The sequence below is a fragment of the Mesoplodon bidens genome (genome assembly GCF_964165515.1).
Source record: "Mesoplodon bidens genome assembly, chromosome: 13".
Lineage (NCBI taxonomy): Eukaryota > Metazoa > Chordata > Mammalia > Artiodactyla > Ziphiidae > Mesoplodon > Mesoplodon bidens.
In genome coordinates this window covers 23,185,528-23,205,593 of record NC_138169.1, presented here as the reverse complement: position 1 = coordinate 23,205,593, position 20,066 = coordinate 23,185,528, and the positions used below count along the sequence as shown (strand labels likewise).

At 46.9% G+C, this 20,066-nt stretch overlaps 1 protein-coding gene across 2 annotated transcripts in view; it reads left to right on the top strand.

Moving 5' to 3' along the window:
* Positions 1-4,674: 4,674 nt before the first annotated feature.
* Positions 4,675-20,066, top strand: part of AP1B1 (adaptor related protein complex 1 subunit beta 1) — a 51,350-nt gene continuing 35,958 nt past the window's right edge. For both annotated transcript variants that reach the window (XM_081252013.1, XM_081252011.1), the window contains exon 1: positions 4,675-4,828. The gene's annotated coding sequence lies outside the window, so the exon portion shown is untranslated. The remainder of the gene's footprint in view (positions 4,829-20,066) is intronic.

Here is a 20,066-nt window from a genome sequence, read left to right as displayed (position 1 = left end):
TCTTGACATCTGTACAGAGTATTAGTACCACTTTCTAGATAGGGAAGCTGAGGCTCAAAGAAGCTACGTCATGTGCTCACAGACACAGCCAGGAAGCGGCTGAGCCGAACTAATATTAACATAAATAACAGCTGCCTTGAAGGAGGGTTTCTAGGTTGCCAAGCGCTCTACAGAAGTTCTACAATTTAATCTCTGTAACAGCTTTGCACGAAGGCTCAATCAGCCCCATTTTCCAAATTGGAAAGTGAGGTCCAGCTGGGGATTTGAACCCAGGTGTGTTTCAGAGTCTGGGCCTTTTCGACTGCACCAGCGGAGGGTCACCCAGCCCTCTCAGGGGCACCTGAGAGAGGGGAGCAGAGCCCTTTGAGAAGCAGCCTGCGGTGGCAGAGAAACCAGGAGGGTTGAGCAGCATTTTGTTCCTGGGAAGCCCAGAGACGGTGTAATGAGAACATTTGCAGCAGGGAGAGATGGGGGCAGCGGAGGAGGGGTCCTGGGCAGACTCTAGGCCCCTCTGCCCTGGGGGCTGTGCCAGTCCTGGCCTGGGCGGGGGAAGATGTAGCTGCCCACCTTCAGCAGGTGGGACACTGGCCTAGTCAGTGAGGCTTGTGGACAGTCACCTCCTGCTTCCTTCCAGAAAGGCTCTGCGGCAACTTTTAGAAATGTGTAAGATAAAAACAACAGAAACAACAAGCACACACAAACTGAAGTAGAGGAATAGTAATCACAGGAAGAAGAATCTAGAAAGAAGGCCTAGACGTAGAAAGGCTGATGTGGGGCTGCCCATGCAACAATTACATTGGAAGGGAAGGGTGGCAATTAATGTCACCCGTGCGCCCTCTAGTGGGCACAGACGGAAAGAATATTTAATTTGTTCAACCTTTATTTATTATGCACCGGTGTGGAGGGAGGGTGGGAAGGGCGTGCTCTGAGCTTCTGTGTGTCACAAAGAGGAAGGAACTTGCTGAAGGTCACACAGCACCAGGTCAGTTCTCGACACCACCTTCCTCTGATTGGATGAGACCTCATAGGCAGGTGAGGATGGAACAAGGGGGAAAGCCTGGGCCCTGCAGTCCCAGCCCTGGCCTGGACTCCCAGCTTGGCGCATTGTTGCCTTGTGAAGTTGGGAAAGTTCCTCAGCCTCTAAGGGCTTCAGTGTGCTCACCTGTAAAGTGAGGGTTATCGTAGCACCCACCTCTTGAGAACAGTGAGTGTTAAATAAAGTGATGTAGGTCAAGGGTATACAAAGTACTTGGCCCATGATGGGTTCAGAGTTCTCAGAGTGGAGAAACTGGGGCCCAAAGAGGTGCACAGGCCTGTCCAACATCAGCCAGCACAGTAGGCCAGGGTAGAAAATGAAAAACGTCCTCCTCCAATCAGGAGGTGATGTTGTTAGTAATGGTGTATTTGTTGGAAGAAGCTGATTCTCTCTCCAGGTGGGCTTGGCCATCACGGCTCTTCTCCACCCATCCTGGAGTCTCAGAGGGCCAGGGTGAACCACACGTGCCCCAGGTGCGACTGTCCTAGCCACAGCGGTCAACGTTTGATGGTGAGTGTGACTCGGCCGTGTGGCCAGCTGGGTTTGGTGGTGGAGGTGAGAGGGAAGCCCCCAAAGGCCCCCTTTCCCTGCTTCTGTCTCCCACCTCTGCAAGCCATAACTATCCGGCCTTTGGCCTCGTCTTGTTAGTAGCATCCTTTTAGCTTTCCTGTCAGGCTGAGCTGTGGGAGAGAAGGCCCAGGCCCACAGGGGAGTGGGGGAGAAATCGGCTCTGCCCACTGGCCTAAGTCTTCTCATCTTTCCTTGGAGACAGTCATGGGATTGAATTGTTGGGAGAGTTCAGTGGGTTAATATGTGAAAAAGCCAAGCACAGTGACTTGTTTACAGTAACTGTTGGTAGGAGGAATATCATCCTTCACAGTTCAGGCTGGATGTCACCTCCTCCAGGAAGCCATCACTGAGTGGTGTTATAATTATCCCTTTGTCTTTCTCCCACACTCCACCATAGCCCCAAGGAGGGATCATGCTGCCTTTTGCTCATTGTTGTATTCCCAATATGGCTGGCTTAGTGACAAATATATTTTAGGTGAATGAGTGGGACTTGTGAGAGCACATATCCAAGGGCTCTGGGGCCAGTCCCTCAGCGCTGCCACTCACACACTGTTTGGCTTAAGCTCTTGGAGTTGCAACAACCCTCCACCTGGATAAAGTGGGGCTGAAGTGAGAAGGAATTGAGACCCTCTGCACACTGCCTGGCCCACCATAGGTGCTCCATAAACATTCATTGTTGCTCTGCACTTCCCGCTTTGGACTCCCATAGCCCCCAGCCCATCCCCTACCACAACACCAATCACACTCGTGTCTGCTGCTCTGTCATCCTACCCAGACAAACTGTAGGGTCAGCAAGAGCAGGACCTTTGCCTCAGCCATGCGACTATCCAACACCCAGCCCAGGGCATGATTCAGATCAGGGACTTGGGAACTGCTTTCTGAAAGACCCAGATGTCTGGTTCCCTTGCCTTCCTGCCTCTACACTGTTGTCCCTGGATCACCTTTTCCTCCTGTCTCAGCCTATGCAACTGTGTTCTTATTGGGCAAAGCCTAGCACAAATGTCACTTTCCTCAGGATATCCTTCCTGAGCAAACTGACGCTGTGACTTCTGTCTCCTTGGAAATCTTCAATCTCTGACTGCTTCTACCACTAACTTGTCACTTTCACATAAGCTGTCCAGCTTGGTACCTTTAAGTTCCTTGGTTTGTTTTGTTGGATAATTCTTCTCTTTCCATGTCACATTCCCAGTGAAATTTTGTTTTCCAATGAGGCCGATGGCATTTGCCAACATTTGTCATTAGGGGAAAGGTGGTTCCTCCAGACAGCTGTATATATAGCACATGGAACATGGCATGTACATTTAGAATTCTATTTGTTTCCTGTCTACTTCAGAAGAGGATTTTAAAAGTGGAGTAAGGTCTGTAATGTAGTTAATGGTATTGTTCCAGTGACAATATCCTGGTTTCAATATTATACTACCAATATATAAAATGTCACCATGGAGGGAAGCTGGGTGAAGGGTACATGATACCATTTGTGTACTATTTTTGCAATTTCCTGTAAGTCTATAATTATTTTAAAAATAACATTTTATAAAAAGTAGTTGAGGGGGCTTCCCTGGTGGCGCGGTGGTTGTGAGTCCCCCTGCCGGTGCAGGGGGCGTGGGTTCGTGCCCCGGTCCGGGAGGATCCCACGTGCCGTGGGGTGGCTGGGCCCGTGAGCCATGGCCGCTGGACCTGCGCGTCCGGAGCCTGTGCTCTGCAACGGGAGAGGCCACAGCGGTGAGAGGCCCGCGTATCGCAAAAAAAAAAAAAAAAAAAAAAAAAAAAAAAAGTAGTTGAGGGACTTCCCTGGTGGCACAGTGGTTAAGAATTCACCTGCCGATGCAGGGGACACGGGTTCGAGCCCTGGTCTGGTAAGATCCCACATGCCGTGGAGCAACTAAGCCCGTGTGCCACAACTACTGAAGCCCACGCGCCTAGAGCCCGTGCTCCACGACAAGAGAAGACACTGCAATGAGAAGCCCGCACACAGCAACGAAGAGTAGTTCCCACTCGCCACAACTAGAGAACGCCCACATGCAGCAGTGAAGACCCAACGCAGCCAAAAATAAATAAAATAAATAAATTTTTTAAAAAAGTAGTTGAGGCTGATTAAACATATAAAACTATATTAAATATTGAAACAGTAATATCTGGATTAGATGGGACATACAGACTTGGCTGTGCATGCTTATTTATCAATACATTTTATAATATTAAAAGTTTGGTGACAACCTAAGTGTTCAGCTGTAGGGGATTGTTTTTTAGAACAGTGATGCCACCCATATGTAGAATTCCATGCAGGCATTGGAAAGCACCAAATAGAAATGTATTTATTTCTTTGGGAAAGCTTTACCAATATCTTGGTGAGTTAAAAATACCGCATGATATGTTGAGTCCGGAAGGGTATTCACCAAAATGTTAAAAATGATTGTCTCAGGTCGGTGGGATTGCAGATGATTTTTTATCTCCTTTTGCTTACTAGTATATTTCCATTTCTCTACAATGCAAATATTATTTTAAATATTTTAAAGAGAATGATCAGAAATTATCTAGGAGGAGGAGAAAGTTAATAGTACCAGAGTTGGGAGCGAGATAGCTATAGCAATTGAGGTCCTGGCCGACCCAGCAAAAGGGGAAATGGGACATTATGAAGTTCTCCTTGGAGGGTCTGAGGTTTTCCCCTAAAACGCGGAATTCCCCTAAGGGCTGCACTGAAGGGCTGCAAGCGCTAGACTAGACTTACAGCTCAAGTTTAACTCTTCCCTTCACAAGGTAAGTGCTCTTGAGCAACACCTGCCCCTTTCAGAAACTCAGTTTTCCCGTCTGTAACACAGAAGGGAAACGGACCTCAAAGTCTATGCGAACTTTTCCATCTCCATCACGTTAAATTGCTTAACGGTTAGCTGGCCTAGTTTTTCTCCGCGCTCTACCGAAGACAGCGGCAGAGAAGGACGTGTCGGGGGCGGAGTTAATTCCGGTAGGCCGCGCCCCTTCTGGCCCCACCCCGCGGGCCCCAACCCCCGCCCCAGCCAGTGCACCCTTGACCCCGCCCCCAGCCCGTGCGTCCACCGGAAGTGCCCGCGCGCGGGTAGCTCACTTCCGCCCGGCAGGTGACAGCCGTGGGGCTCGGAGCGGCCGGCGGCACGGGCGCACCGGGAGAGCGGGAGGACAAGGCCGCAGACATTTTACTGCCGCGTCGAGCAGCGCCGTGGCGCCGGGAGCCGTTCGGACCTGTGGGTGAGGAAACGGGAAGCCCGGCGAGGCCGGAGAAGTGGTGGGGCGGGGAGTCAGGGGTCTGAGGTGAGGGGTTTCTGGGGTCAAAGGTCACGGAGAGGACAGGGAGCTGGAGGGGCTAGAGTGGCTTCCCAAGCCAGGACGAGGCAGAAGGGCTGCGGGTTCATTCATTCGCGCCCCCTTGGCCACCGGCCTGCACCCCAGCCACCCCAAGTCCGCAGTCCCTCCCGGGGCGCCCTCCGGGAGAGACTCCTAGACTTGGGCCTGAGGGAGCCTGCGCCTGGCCAGACAGGAAACTTCTCTTCGGGTACTGGTTCCCCCGGCACAGTCACCCCCGTGGCTATCTTGAGGCCTCCTCGTCGTTCAGGGCCTTATCTCTTTGCCAAGGTTCAAAAAGGAAAAAAAGAAAAACTAAGAAATGTCCCGGCGCCGCCTTCTCTGGGGTGGGGTTGGGCTTGGTCTGTCCGTAGGCACCTCACGGACAAGTTAACTGGGGACACCTGTAATAATGCCAAAAGTACTGATGGAAATGCTAGCTACTGGTTACTGAGCTCCTACTGTGTACCAAGCCCTGTGCTAGGCACTTATAATGCCACATTTAAGCTTCCCAGCAACCTTTGTGAGGTAGCTACTGTTGTTATCCCCATTTTATCCACGAGGAAACTGAGGCACAGAGGTTAAATCACACCTGTAAGTTCAATCGGGTAGTATAGACAAGAGCCAGGGTTCCCACCCAGGCTCTCAAGGACCTGTAAGTGCAGAGACAAAGGAGAGGCTGGGGCAAGGTTGGGGTGTAGGGGCTATTTAATATCCTTAGCTACCATTAAATTTGCACGTATATAAAGATGTAGCCTTCTTGCTTCTCGTCTGATCTTCATAAGGAGTATTTGATTCACTTTCTTCAGGATGAAACAGCCCTGCAGGCTATTGCTATAACTGATTACCTTTCAGGGCAAGAGAGGAAGTTTTTCCTGACTATTGAGAACTGTGAGACATAAAACAGGCTGGCCATGAAATGAATTTAAGAATATCCAGGACTCCCCTGGTGGCGCAGTGGTTGGGAATCCGCCTGCCAATGCAGGGGACATGGGTTCGAGCCCTGGTCCGGGAAGATCCCACATGCCGCAGAGTAACTAAGCCCATGTGCCACAACTACTGAGCCTGCGCTCTAGAGCCTGTGACCCACCGCTACTGAGCCCACACAGCACAACTACTGAAGCCCATGCACCTAGAGCCCGTGTTCCACAACAAGAGAAGCCATGACAATGAGAAGCCCGGGCACCTCAACGAAGAGTAGCCCCCAGTTTGCTGCAACTAGAGAAAGCCTGCGTGCAGCAATGAAGACCCAACACAGTCAAAAAACTAACTAAAGAAATTAATTAAAAAAAAAAAAAAAAAAACAATATCCAGAACCTCTCTTGAGAGTGGTTGAGCTGCATTCTTTTTGGAGTGAAGAGAGGAACCACATGACCGCTAGAGGATCTTTTGGCCCTGGGTTCTTAAAGAACATTCCCAAGGGAAGGGTCTGTGTCTGTGAGAAAAGTACAGGTCCCATGACTTCTTGACTGGGGAGCCACATCTTGTCCAGGAGCTGGTAAGGTGGTTTCATGGCCAGAGGATGAGGCTTTGTGAGTCTTGAGCCTTATTCCTTTGCAGAGACATTCACTTGCTCCTGTTCTGCCTCAGTTTCCCTGACAGCAGCACAGACCTGCTGATTTCCTACCCACTCCTAGGTATTATAAGCCTTAACGAACCCTTGAGGGTTTCTACATACTTCTGAAGAAAGCTGTGATATAAATATTACTGTAGTGCCTGTTTTTAAACTCTACGATCTGTTCTCCTAGTTCCATTGAATTCACGGAAACTTAATATTGTCACCTTATCCCCATCCTTCCAAGGGAGGATTTGAGATGAAGTGACTTGTCACAGATGGTAGGAACATGAGCAGAGCTCAGAGCATCTGGCTCCCTGTCCTGAGTTGAGCCCACCAGGCTCCTTCGACCTCTTAGAGCAGCTTCATGAAGAGTGGCTTCACTAGTTTTCAAAGACCCAGATCCCTTAGAGGTTGTGTAGAGATGATCTGTTGAGTGTGGTTTGAGCAGAGGCTTCACCTGAGCGACATGAATAGCTCAGAGGTGTGATGGAAAAAGCACTCCTCGACTCCCCATCAGTCAACCCTGGGTTCCAGTCCCAGCTCAGCAGCTTCTTGGTAGTGTAACCTGGAGCCTTCTTTACCTCAGCTCTCAAATAATACCTTCCCCTTCCCCCCGCCCCGCACCGAACACTGGCATATGTGGGGGCTGGACAAGGACATTTGTCAGAGCCTGTTGTGGTGGTGGGTGCCTTGACCCTAGGCAGTTGACTCCCACTGGGGGCCTGGTTTTGGGGGTGTTACTTCCATCTGCAGACAGAGACCTTTATGTACACAGGACTTCTCCCATCCTTTTTGTTTCACTTCCTAAAAGTGTTTCAGAAGAAATTCAGTCTGTTGGTCCTGCTGGCTCTGGGCTTGGACTTTCATCTTTTTCTAGTCATCCTTTGAAGCTGTTGCATGTCTTGACTGCTCACTTCCTGAAAACCCCCACGCCTGGCTCCAAAGCCTGATGTGCTGATGGTGAGCAAACATTGCTTGGTTATGAGTTTCGCGCTTTGGTGTCTTTCTGAAAGCTAAAGGGGCATCTGTTGCTTGTAGGTATTTCTTTTTCTGAACAGGTCTTTTTGCCTAAGATAGGTCACTGATAAATTATCAGAGCACAGGAATGGTTTTTGTGTTCTTCTTCGCTTCACACAGAGAGGAACAAATAACTCCAGAGAGAGAATATTACTTGGGCAAGTGGGGAATCCTTTAAAAAAAAAAAATTCTGCTTGAATATCCATCAGTGGATCCTCATTGCTCTCACGCTGAAACTCACATTCCTTAGCATGGCCGTCAAAGCCTTTTGAGCTCTGACCTCTGCCGGGTTCTCCTGCCTCATCTCTCCTACTCCTCACTTCCAGCCTCTCCCCAAGTTCCAGTCAAACTCAACTGCTTGCCACTTCTGCCAGCCCCAGTTGTTTACCTCTGTGTCTTTGCATTGTGCTGAGCACCAGTTCCTGTCACACACACCTGCTTCTTTGCTAGATGACTACTTGGTGCTTCCCATCTGATCATCTCCCCCATCTTGCAGGCCTGAGCTGGATGTCCTGTGGCATTGATCACAGTGGGTTGTCATTGTCTGTATACTTGGCTGTCTTCTAAGTAAACAGCTCTTAATCCCTGGAGAGGACTTGTTTTAACTGTCTGTGTCTCCAGCACCTAGTGAAATATCTGGCACATAGTAGGTGCTCCGTAAATGTTTGGTGAATGAATATCACATTGAATTTTTAGGATTCCTTGACTCCTAAGGAATTCAGAGCACTTCCCAGGTGATCTCCTGTCCATCCTTATGTCACCCCAGGAGGGTAGGGAGAAATCTGCCCAATGGTGGGAATAACTACTCTCGAACTACTGCTCCCACCCAGCCAGCCATCAGAGTGCTTCAGGGCCTCCAGAGACCTGGGGGTTGGGGAGCAGCAGGAGATGCTGGTGGTAACGGCTCTCCCTGTGTAGTAGTAAAAGTGGCTAACATTTATCAAGCACTTGGTGGGCTGGGTACTGCTGAGGGCTTTGTATGTATTCACTTGTTTTAGCCTCACAAACCCCTCAAGTATGTGACATTGTAATTCTCGTTTTGCAGTTGTGGTATGGTTGTGCCTGTTAGGTTGTGTAGACCCCTTGAGAGCCCAGGTTGTACCCTCTGTGGCCACCTTTCCTTTCCCAGTCTCTTGTTCTTGAATTGTCTCCTGTTATTTAATGGAGCTGAGGAAGAACTTGGCTATGGTTCTAGCCTCCCAAGCCTCATGCTTTTTGGGTCTTTGGCCTTGGGCTTGACCTCTGACCTCCATTAAGAGGGTCTCCCTGAAGTTGGGAGGGCTTCTCTAGTCAAGGTAACAGTATGGTTGGTTGAGTACAGAATGCCCAGAGGTCATTATCAGACAGGATGCCTTAGTCACTGATCCATTGTCTCCTCTGTGGACTTGAGTTGCAAGATGGTAGGTTTGGAAGTCAGGTCTCAAAAGCTTTAAAACTGGGACTTCAATGGCGGTCCAATGGTTAAGACTCCACACTTCCACTGCAGGGGGTGCGGATTCAATCCCTGGTATGGGAAATAAGATCCCACAAGCTGTGTGGCGTGGCCAGAAAGTTTAAAAAAAAAAAAAAGTTTTAAAACCAGCCCTTCAGTGTTGTTTTTCAGCACTGAAGACATTCGTTACAGCTGAGCTCTATAGAGGACTAGCCTTGGGTGACTTACTTTTTTATCACACCCTAATTGCTTTTAGGGTCCTAAGCATATTTAGAGTAGAATGACAAAATTTCATTATAGCAAGCTATTGAGTCTGTTCTGTGGTTTTCACTCTGATCTCTAAGGGCTAGGTGGCTGGATGTTGAGACACTGAGGACAGAGCCTTCATATGCCCAACATTCATTTATTCGTTTGTTTGTTCCTTCATTCATTCAGTATTTATTGAGCCCCGCCGTGTGCCAGCACTGGGCTAAATGTGGTGACAGGTAAACAAGCCAGACAGTTTCTGCCCTTGGATTGCTTACCACATTCTAGTGGGGGAGAGAGACAAAGAAGCAATAGACAACAAATGTAATAATTAGAAGAACAGATAAATCATGAGGGAAATGAGGCAGAGCAGCTCACCCCTGTTAAAATGTAAGCCAGATCTCAGGGCTATTGCTTAAAAACCTCCAGTGGCTCTCAGCTCATTCAGAGTAAAAGCCAGAGTCCTTACCTTGACCTGTAAGGCCCCCTCCATTCTCTGACCTCATAACCCACTGCCCTGCTCACAGCTCACTCTGTTCAAGCCACATCGCCTCCCTGCTGTTCCTCAAACAGGCCAGGCATACTCCCACCTTTGCACTATTTTTTATGCCTGGAAGGCTCTTCCCCAGGCAGTGTCACCTCTCAAGGAGGCCTTTTGTGGCCACCCTGGTTAAATTTCAACCTCCCACTCGTCCTCCCCCACACTCCCTGTCCTCCTTCCCTGCTTTCTTTTTCTCCATAGCATTTATCACTGTCTGAGATACTATATATGTTACTTATTTATCTTGCTTATAGTTCCTGTCTGCCATTAGGATGTAAGCTCTATGAAGGGAAAGGTTTTTGTCTGTTTAATTCACTGCTTCATCCCCAGCATATAGACCTATTTATGGCTCAGTAAATATGTGAATAGGAGTACTGGGCTATGAGGACAGAAAAATACCTACTTAGTGCGTTCAAGGATGGTATCTTTGAAGTGATGTCACCTAAGCTGAGATTTGAAAGATAAGTCTAGAAGCTGGAGAGATAATCCAGGCAGAAGGATCAGCAAGTATGAAGGCAGTGAAGAGCTTGGCAACTAGAGGAACACAGAAGGCCTGTGGGCCTGGAGGGTTATAGGCGGAAGGAAGGGCCTAGCTGAGCTCACATCATAGCCTGTGTCAGAGCCCCCTCTGCACACCTCCCCCAGCAATTTGTTTCCCTACTTCCTGCAGCTCTGGTCACTCTGAGCTGATGCCCAGGGCTGGGGATAGTGATCTGATGGTGATCTGAAGGAAGTGGCCTAAACGTTTTTCCCATTGGTGATGTTGCCACCTGACCTTCTATGCTTTGCCCTTTCTTCTCTCTCTTATCATTTATTTACTTACCTTCCATTTACTGTCTGTAAAATGGGCTAGGGCGTTTGGCATTCTCAATTTCAAAATAGCTTGACAACCAGAACAGATGTAGCTCTGACCCTGGCAAACACCATGAAATCAACGTTGGGAAGCTGCTCTCTAGCTGAGGTTGGTTTACAAAACATGAAATATCCCCAAGAGGAGGATTGAGCACCAGTCATTTGAATATTTACTGAGCACCTACTACTTGCCAGGTACCAGTCTAAGAGCTAGGAATACGGTAGGGGACAAAATGAACAAAATCCTTGTCCTTATGGAATTTCATTATGGAGGGGAAAAAATAGATAAGTGTTTTATCCTATGTTGGTGATAAGTACTTAGAGGAAAAAACAAAAAGAGGAAAGAAAGATAGGAAGTGTGGGGGATTTGTTGGGGGCGTGTACAGTTTTAAATAAAGTGGTCGGAGAAGACCTCAGTGAGAAGGTGACATTTGAGCCAAGACATGAAAGGGGTGAGGGATACGTAGACTACCAAATGTAAAATAGATAGCTAGTGGGAAGCAACTGCATAGCACAGGGAGATCAGCTCGGTGCTTTGTGAGCACCTAGAGGGGTGGGATAGGGAGGGTGGGATAAGGAGGGTGGGAGGGAGACGCAAGAGGGAGGAGATAAGGGGATATATGTATATTTGTAGCTGATTCACTTTGTTATAAAGCAGAAACTAACACACCATTGTAAAGCAATTATACTCCAATAAAGATATTAAAAAAAAGAAAAAAAAGAGGTGAGGGACTGGGGTGGCGGGGAGGAAAGAAATAGGTGCAGGAGATTAAGAGGTACAAACTTCCAGTTACAACATAAATGAGTCACAGTTATGAAATGTACAGCGTGGAGAATATAGTCCATAACTATGTAATATCTGTATGGTGACATATCACAACTAGACTTACTGTGGTGATAACTTGGAAATATGTATAAATATCGAATCACTGTGTTGTGTAAAAGGAACTAACATAGTGTTGTAGGTCAATTATACTTGAAAAAACAAACAAACTTATAGAGAAAGAGATAAGATTTGTGGTTACCAGAGGTGGGGGTTGGGGGAAGGGGAATTGAATGAAGGCAGTCAAAAGGTACAAGCTCCCAGTTAAAAGATACATAAGTATTAGGAATGTAATACACAACATGATAAATATAGTTAACACTGCTGTATGTTGTGTATGAAAGTTGTTGAGAGTAAACTGTTAGATTTCTCATCACAAGAAAAAATTTTTTTTCTATTTTATTTTGTATTTATATGAGATGATGGATGTTCACTAAACTTATTGTGATTATCATTTCATGATGTATGAAAGTCAAATCATTGTGCTGTACACCTTAAACTTATACAGTGCTGTATGTCAATTATATCTCAATAAAACTGGATGGGGGGAAAAAAGATGAGGAGCTGAGCCATGAGACTTTCTAGAGAAAGAGCCTCCTTGGCAAAGTGAAGAGCATGTGCAAAGGCCCTGGGGTTGAAACATGCCTGTTGTGTTCCAGGATCAGCAAAGAGGCCCATATGGCTGGAACTGAGGGAGTGATGGGGAGAACAGTGGAAGAAGAGTTTGAAAGAGATAATGACAGGGAGGGTGTGTGTGTGTGAGAGACAGAAGGAGGTATGCATCTCATCCAGGGCTTTGTGGGCCATGAGGCCATGGTAGGGACTTTGGCTTTTACTCTGAGTGAGACAGGGAACCATTGGGGGATTTTGAGCAAAGGGGTGCCACTGTCTGATTTAGACTGTCATGGGACCATTCTGGCTGTTGCTGGGATGGGTTGTCAGGTGCAGTGTGGAAGCAGCTTTGGTAGCAATCTCAGTGGGAGGGGATGATGGCCTGGGGCCAGGTGGTAGTGATAGAGCTTGTGAGAAGCCCCTTCATGGACTCTGAATTCATTTTGAGGGTAGGTCCGATAGGAATTGCTGATGGATTAGATGTGTGATATGAGAGAGAGTGTGTTATCAAGGGTAACTGAGGTTTTGGGCCTGAGAACCTGTCAAAGATGGTTTTGGTAATAACTGGATAATGAAGACTGCAGGATGAGTCAGTTGGGGGATAGGAGGAAGCAAGTGGTAGTTTTTATCATTTTAAGTTCGAGCTGCCTGTTAGCTATATAGACATTCCAGTGATATCAGGCACTTTGAATATGTGAGCTGGGAGTTCAGAGGAGAGGTTGGGCCTGGGGATGTAAAGTTGTGAGTTGTCAGCACATAGATGGTACTTAAAGGCACGACACTGGATGAAGCAAGCAGCTGGAGGAGGGAAGAGGGCCTCTGGGAAAGGGCAGAGGAACCAGGCCTGAGCCCTGGGGCACTCCAGGTGTTGAAGGAGAGGGAGAGGAGGAGGAACAAAGGAGACTAGACAGTGGGGTAGAAGGGAAAGTAGAGAGCATGGCATCCTGGAATCCAAGGGAAGAAAATGTTTCAAGGAGGATGGAGTGATGAGTAGCATCAAATGCTTGTTAGCATGAGACTTGTCATTTAATAAGATCACTGCATCTTCTGCTCGCAGGGTCCAACTCACCCTGGCATCCAAGGCTGTCTTTGAATCTCATCCTTCCCTGACTAACCTCATCTGCTCCTTTCCCTGCCATGATCTTGCCTTCAGCCAAGCAGGACTCTCACAGACTCCTAAATATGTGTGCTTGTTTTGGCCTTGGATATGTCACTCCTCTCTCAGCATCTCTAACTCCTCATTTTTAAATAGGTTACTGGAGAATTAAATGACACAGGGGCTCTAAATTACTTAGCACAGAACCTGTGCCCCAGCCAGTGTTTGTGTTGATTTAGTTATTCCCAATTCACTCCCTGTTATGCTGGCATCTTGTGGGTCTTCTCCATGTCACCTTCGCCCCACCCTTTCCAAATCCAACACATATTTTCATGTCCAGCCAAGCCCCTTTTAATCCAAGAGGGCTTCCTTTGATGCTCCACTTATCTCAAAGTCTCCTCCTCAGAGCTTTGGTGGCAGTTATCTGGAGGGCATGATTACTCTGCTGTTCCCCTGAAGTCCTTCACCTGCCCTCTGAATCTGTAGGGGCCATCAAGAAAAGATTGCTCTTTGTCTACTGTGTGTGAGCTCCTGTGTGGGGCGCAGTTGCAGGCTTGGAGCCAATGGTGCTCCACACTGTTAAACATGCTATGTCCAAAATGTGACAGATTTTCAGAAAGTGTTCCCAATGTATAGGCAGGAAAACTGAGGTGTCAGGAGCCTAGTTCTGTAGTCTTTGGCCTCTGTTTCCTCATCTTCATTGATTTAAGGATTGTTCAGAAGAAGCCCCTATTATTTCGTTTCTTTCTTTCTTTCTTTCTTTCTTTTTGGCTGTGTTGGGTCTTCATTGCTGTGCCCAGGCTTTCTCTAGTTGCGGCGAGCGGGGGCTACTCTTTGTGGCGGTACGCGGGCTTCTCATTGCAGTGGCTTCTCTTGTTGCAGAGCAGGGCTCTAGGAGTGCGGGTTTCAGTAGTTATGGCTCACGGGCTCCAGAGCGCAGGCTCAGTAGTTGTGGCACATGGGCATAGTTGCTCCGTGGCATGTGGGATCTTCTCAGACCAGGGTGCGAACCTGTGTCCCTTGCATTGACAGGCAGATTCTTAACCAATGCGCCACCAGGGAAGTCCCTATTATTTTGTTTTTAAGGAACTTTTCCTTGGTAGCAGATCTTTCCATGCATTACTGCTTGTAGATTAGTCGAGAACTGGCCCTTGATGCTAGAATTCAGTCCTAGAGACTCAGTGCTGATAGAAGAACATTTGCATGTACCATTTGTCTGCCTTTAGTTCCTTTTCATTTTGAGACTTTAATTGCTAGTGGGTCTCAGAAGATTGACTTTGACTAATCAATTTTCCTCCAAATCCCAGGAGACCCATAACTGGGTGATCTCACCCAGACAGGCTTTCACTAGGCACATTACCAAACTTGACATTCCTGCTGTCCAAACTGGATGGGCTGGCCCTAAAATAACCTCTAATTCAACCTTCGAGGGACTCGGCAGGGATGTGTGGCAACATACTTCACATACCATTGAGCCTTAGAGTGTGTGTGTTTCTGCCAGGGTTTCCTCAGAGAGGAGGAGCTGCCTCACTGGACACAGTGGGACATGTGTGACCTCATTATGGGGCAAGAGTAGAGTGTGTCGGCGCTACCATTTTCTAGCTGTGTGACCCCAGACAAATGCCTTGACCTCTCTGGGCTTCGGTTTCCTTATATGTAAACTTGGGATATTATCAATACCTTCTTCACAGATTACTGTAAAGCTCTTTACGTAGTTTCTGGCCCATAGCGCATATCCATCTGTCATTACCACTTCCACTGCCACCTTTGTTTCAAATCTTGTGCCAAGCCCAAAGAAGAATACAGCTTTTTTTCTCATAGTAATTGAACTGGCTTGAAAGAGCCTATCTGAGTTTGGTGACCACATTGTCTCAGAGAGAAAGTCTGAAATCTGGTTTCTCTACTGCTGACTCACCTTTTAATCTTCAAGGTGGCCTTACCTGTTTACCTGTCTGTAATGTGAACTTTAGTACTGACTTGTGAGGACCTTTTCCTTTTTTTTTTTTTTTAATTTATTTATTTTATTTTTCTCTGTGTTGGGTCTTCATTGCTGCGCGCGGGCTTTCTCTAGTTGCGTTGAGCGGGGGCTGCTCTTCATTGTGGTGCGCAGGCTTCTCATTGAGGTCTTCTTGTTGTGGAGCACGGGCTCTAGGCACATGGGCTTCAGTAGTTGCGGCACGCGGGCTCAGTAGTTGTGGCTCGCGGGCTCTAGAGCGCAGGCTCAGTAGTTGTGGTGCACAGGCTTAGTTGCTCCACAGCATGTGGGATCTTCCTGGACCAGGGCTCGAACCCGTGTCCCCTGCATTGGCAGGTGAATTGTTAATCACTGCACCACCATGGAAGTCCCCCTAGCTTAGTCTTGACTGTCCTTGAGCAGGTTTCTGAAAGCTATTCATCAGGCAAGGGTTTAACAGTGAATTTCAGCACTGAAGTTGGAAGCCACCAACACAGACTTTTAAGGATCAGTTTTCCCTGCCCGGATATCCTTGAATTCAGAGATGGGTCTTGGGAGCTGGATCAGACCTTGTCAGATGTCTCTCTCCCCGTTTTGTTTCCTCAACTTCTCTGGCTCGTCTCACTACACCGATAGTCTCCCTGGTTCCATCACTGGATGCTGATGGCGTGCAGTCCACTGTGCTGGTGCTGCTAACTTCATGCTTCTCGTCCAACTGCAGAGTATGGGCTGCTCTGACATGAACCACTGCCCTGAGACTAGAAAAGTCCTCTCCCTGGCCATTGGCTGGCCATTTGGGGAATTGCTTGGCTTGTTACTGTTTTCCCTTCTACTGAAGACCTAATGAGGTTTGCTGGCCCTGGCTGCATTCTGAATTTGTTTTCTTTTTTGTCCCCTTGGAAACGTTTTCTGTCAGGCTCTGTGAATGATCATGCTCCATTTTCTCTTGTTTGATAGCCAGGAAGAACACTCTGGTGAGGAAGTGGATTCCACCTCTAGCAAGGAATCATAGAACATGAGATGCAGGAGGGATCTTGTCCTTTAAACTTTGTTTTCAAACTTTGTTCTATGGAACTATGGGGTGTCTGAAGGGCCCCCGGTGAGGAGGGGGAAAAGTGGGCATAGTGAAATGAGTCAGGCTCTGGGCCCTCACCCTTACTTCAATCAGAGCAGTTCCACTTTTATTTTAAACAATTTAGAAACGGGGTGACGGGGGGGTGGGGCTTGAAAAGCCATTGATCTGGTTGAATTCTCTTGTTTGACAATTGGAGAAAGGAAGGCCCAGAGATGGGGGGTATTTGCCCAGGGTCACACAGCTGTTGGTAGCAAAGCTAGAATTCCTGGCAGCCATCTTGGCATTGGATCAGCCGTGCCATGTTTGTGGAAAGTTAGCTGCAAAGCCTCACGTTCCCAGTTTGCCCAGTTGTCGCTGTCTGGCACTCATCAGGGAGTCCTATTGTTTTGATCTGTTATGGGCCTTTGGTTTTCTAGCTTCTCTGGGAACCTGTCCTTTCATTTTGCCAGCAAACATTTGGTGAACTCCTGGAATATGTCAGACATTGTGCCAGTCACTGGGTTGACAGCATTAAACAGGAAAGATCCTAAGTTAGAGTTGTGAGGAGGGCTATGGAGACGTCCACAGTATGATTGACTCAAATGTCAAGGAGGCTTCTGCCCCTCTGGGTCTGGAGAGGGGTCCTCTGGAGCAATCGTGTTTGAGCAGAGGAGGAGGAGCCCGGGGCTGGGGATAGTGTTTTGAATTAGATGCACCATTGTTTTCTAAACTGCATTATGTTTAAAAGAGATGATACATGCATAGGATATAAAATTCCCAAGATAGACAAAGGTAAACGATGAAGGGTCAGTCTCTTACCCCAACCATTGGTAATCCAGCTTCCTTTCTTGGGGAAACCACTGTCCACTTTTCTTATTTACCCTTTCAAGGATAGTCCATGCATTTGCAAACACTTGGTATTTATTTTTATTAATATTTTAATTTTTAATAGAAATGGTAGTATACTACATATAGTTTTTCATCTTGCTTTTTTTCACTTAATATCTTAGAGAGTGTTGCATACAAGTACATGTAGAACTGGCTCATTCTTTTTCATGTTTGCACAGTATTCCCCATGTCTGTATGTAGTGCCATAATTTTTTAAACCAGTCAGTCCTCTGTGGGAGGACATTTAAGGTGTTTACAGTGTTTTGCTATTATAAAGGTTGCCACGTGAGTAACTGTATCTACATAGTTTTATACATATAGAAGAAACTCCTGGCAGCAGAATTGCTATGTCAGTGGGTAAATACCTTTGCAATTTTGGTAACTGCTGTTGCCAAATTACTATAGAGGTTGTAGCAATTTAGACTCTCACTAGCATCATATGAGGGTATCTATTTCCCCACATCAACACCAACAAGGAGTGTTAGCAGACTTCTGGGCCTTTACCAATCCAATAACTGATGGATGGTATTTCATTGTAATTTTAATTTCCATTTCTCTTATAAGTAAGCCTAAACCGTTGTATTTCATGTTCTATGAATGGGTCACATCCTTCGCCATTCTTCTCTTTGTAGTCAGTTTTTATGTATTAAGGAAAATAAGCTTTTGTGATGTGATGCAACTTTTTTTGTGTGTGTGTGTGTTTCTTTTGTTTTGTACGCCATTTGGTTTTTATTGGTTTTGGCCATGCAGGAAAACTTGATTTTTATATAATTGAATTCATAGATCTTTTAAGACTTCTTGATTTTATGTCATACTCAGAAAGGCTTTATTTCCTTTGGATTATACAGTGCTCTATTTTTCTTCTCCAGCATTGGGTTCTACTTTGTTATTTAAAAAAAAATTAATGTTTGTTTAATTTACACCAAGTGAAATGCTCAGCTCTTACGTGTACAGTTTGGCTAGTTTCTGCATCTAAATACAGATCATTTCCGTCACCCCTAGAGTTCTTTCACCCACACATAAATCAGTCCTTCCCACCTAGAAGCATCCACTGATCAGATTTCTGTCACTGTAGGTTAATTTTGCCTCTTCTGCTTATTCTAGAATTTCATATTTACGATGTTTATGTTTGCAGTTGTCAGTGTCTTTCATTCTCACATTATCCCCTGTCAGTGGTGAATTCCCCATTTTTTTTAAATTTATTTTTTTATTTATCTTTGGCTGCTTTGGGTCTTCGTTGCTGTGCACGGGCTTTCTCTAGTTGCGGCAGGCGGGGGCTACTCTTCATTGCAGTGCGCGGGTTTCTCATTGCAGTGGCTTCTCTTGTTGTGGAGCACGGACTCTAGGCGCGCTGGCTTCAGTATTTGCGGCTCGCGGGCTCTAGAGTGCAGGCTCAGTAGTTGTGGTGCACGGGCTTAGTTGTTCCGTGGCATGTGGGATCTTCCTGGACCAGGGCTCGAACCCGTGCCCCCTGCATTGGCAGGTGGATTCTTAATTACTGCGCCACCAGGGAAGTCCCTGAATTCCCCATTTTTAAGAGATGAAGTTGAATTGTAGAGATGAAGTAAACTGTAACCTCAGCTCAGTATTCTTCAGTTAATTATTATTAGCAAGTTTGAGACCTTGGAGAAAAGTTGAAATATATTCAATATTTTCTTTTTTAAAAAAATAATTAATTTATTGATCTTGGTTGTGTTGGATCTTGGTTGCTGCACACGGGCTTTCTCCAGTTACGGCAAGTAGGGGCCACTCCTCGTTGCTGTGCACAGGCCTCTCACTGCAGTGGCCTCTCCCATTGCGGAGCACAGGCTCCAGGCACGCGGGCCTCAGTAGTTGTGGCATGTGGGCTCAGTAGTTGTGGTGCACGGGCTCTAGAGCGCAGGCTCAGTATTTGTGGTGCACAGGCTCAGTTGCTCTGTGGCATGTGGGATCCTCCTGGACCAGGGATCGAACCCTTGTCCCCTTCATTGGCAGGCGTATTCCTAACCACTGCGCCACCAGGGAAGTCCCTCAATATTTTCTCAAAAATTTTTTTTTTTGGTGGCGCTGTGCAGCATGCGGGATCCTAGTTCCCCAGCCAGGGATCTAACCCAGGCCCCCTGCACTGGGAGCACGGAGTCTTAACCACTGGACCACCAGGGAAGTCCCTTAATGTATTTTTTTTTTTTTTTTTTTTTTTTTGCGGTAGGCGGGCCTCTCACTGTTGTGGCCTCTCCCCTTGCAGAGCACAGGCTCCGGATGCGCAGGCTCAGCAGCCATGGCTCACGGGCCTAGCCGCTCCGCGGCATGTGGGATCTTCCCAGACCGGGGCACGAACCCGTGTCCCCTGCATCGGCAGGCGGACTCTCAACCACTGCGCCACCAGGGAAGCCCTTAATGTATTTTTTAATAGATTTAAATTCATTTTATTAGCTTAAAACACAGAAAGATATTTTTAATCTCCTGGTCATAAAATTACATTTAGATTTGTGATGACTCAAAAATTTAAAAAGTGTTGAGGACTTTTTTTCTTAAACCCAACCCTAACTCCAGTTGCTAAAATTCAAAGTCTTTAGCTGACAACATTTTTTATGCGTTTTTTCCTTTCCTTTTCTTCCTAGGGCCTCATTTTTCCACTCTTAAATTACATCTTTGTCCCTGGCCAGTACGTCAGTGATTCTCACCAAGGACTTCTTTATAATTCTAGAAAACGTAAGAGAAAACTACTCTGTTTCAGACCTTATTACTCAGTTCATTTCTTTACACCTAGTGACAAGGGAAGCAGCCCTGTCAATAGGATTTAAAACCAAGAAAAAAGTGAGATTAACAGGAACTGGCCCTGGGATTGTGGCATCAGAGTCATCTACTGAGAATGGATGTGGGGAGGGAGGACAGAGGTAGGGACAGCAACAGTGTCTCCTCAAAGACAAACTGGTCCCAGGTGTGCCCCGCTTTGAATTTGGACAGTGCCATCCCCTTCAGGCATTGTTTGGCCTGTAAATACTGAAACTGAGGGGTATCCCAGCATAGAATGCTGTATCCTTAGCAGAAGTAACTCATCACATTGGCCAGAGCAGCTTCTGAAACAAAAAT